The following is a 1,932-nucleotide window of genomic DNA, read 5'->3' on the forward strand; positions in this document are numbered from 1 at the left end:
AGCATGAAAAAGTATGAATACTTTAAGTTCATGATGTGACCAAGTGTAATACTGTTAAAATAATACAATTTAAATTGTTGTATATCAAATATTTGGTGTATGACTGGTCGTTATTAGAATTTTTTTTGTTCATACACACTCCATTCAATGAGATAAAACAAGAAGCTGACACAAATGGTGTAGTTTTCTTTGAACTGTACCACTAATGTTTCCTTAGCTCATATTGTATGTGGCTTTTACATCTCTGGAGCGCCAATACATTAGTATCAGGTTTGATTTCATATGAGAAAAAGAGAGAGACAAACATCTCACTCTTTTCACAAATATATGTATTTTTCATGTGTCTTCTTCTTCTTATATTTTATATTTACTGTAAAGAGCTATGACTGATGTGTACAATACAAAAATTAGGTGGTTTTTAAAAACAAGCCACTAATCAGATGTCAGCTCTGCAAAGCTGGACCTACGAAGAGGAAATCACCCTTTCGTTGTGTCAGTAACAATGAACACACAGACTAGCATTGCCTGTAGGGTGAGCAGTGGACCATTCACCAGTGGTGAACAACTATTCATGGAGGAACCGGGAAGTGACAGGAAAATAAAAGTGTAATAATAATAATAATACTTAATAGTAAAATGTAGATAGTAATGTAATGATAATAATAATAATAATTCATAATACAATGTAGATGAGAGTGCTGCTTGGCCACTATCAAATCTGTTAGTGAAAAAAAAGAGACGAGAAACACTGTGCATACTTCATTTGTTTGTTTATCTTTATATGTTTATGTTTTGATAGACACTTTTGTCCAAAGCAACTTGTGTGTGTGTGTGTGTGTGTGTGTGTGTGTGTGTGTGTGTGTGTGTTTGTTCCTCAGCAAAAGACAAAGGCGGATCTGTTTGTTGGCACTTGTACTTCCTCCTGATTGACTCACTCATTTGGCGCCAGCAGGGGCATATTTTGCCCAACGTTCGTACCGAGGGTATAAGACAGAACATGCCACAGAGAGTGGGTACGTATGTGTCACATTGTAGTCATATCTCCACTAGAGCGAGCCGAGGGCGGGCGCTGGGCACTCCCATTCAGGCATCCTAGCAGCCAAGGGCAAACATGCCGCAGTCAGAAGGGTGGGCCCCTGCGCTGCATCCTGTCCAGGAATGGCTGAAGTACCGTCAGGAAAATAGGGCCACGGAACGCAACCAATCGCTTGTTGTTCTGGAGGCACTTCCATTTCTGGACTTCAAAAGAGATGGAGCGTGATTTACTGGGTCCGTTAATAATGACGTGACTGGGATTTGTATTTATTACTTTGAAGGTGTCATTAAAGAATGTGAGGAGAGGAAAGTATGCTGTCTCTACGTGGAAAGGTCATTGAGTTACACTATAAGAGTTACACTATAAGAGTTACACTATAAGAGTAACACTATAAGAGTAACACTATAAGAGTTACACTATAAGCATCTCCATTTATATTCGGCATTTCCATGCCATAAAGTGAAAATTTTCTTCAAATAATACTAATGTATGAAGTAAGTAAGATACAGTGGTATCCTGTTAGGAATGGAGTTCATGACTGTCTCACTCTCTCTCTCTGCCTTTTAAAATACCCCATGTTTTGTTGGAGACAGATAAAGTTAGGGCCCTAATGCTGAATTAAAAACGAATTAACCTAAATCGCTCACTATCCTCGTCTCCCTCCCACACACACACACACACACACACACACACACACACACACACACACACACACACACACACTCACACACACACACAGTCACACACACACACACACACAGTCACACACACACACACACACTCACACACACACACACACACACACACACACACACACACTCACACACACACACACACACACACACACACACACTCACACACACACACACACACACACACACACACACACACACACA

This window comes from Clupea harengus, chromosome 26 (genome assembly GCF_900700415.2).
Source record: "Clupea harengus chromosome 26, Ch_v2.0.2, whole genome shotgun sequence".
Lineage (NCBI taxonomy): Eukaryota > Metazoa > Chordata > Actinopteri > Clupeiformes > Clupeidae > Clupea > Clupea harengus.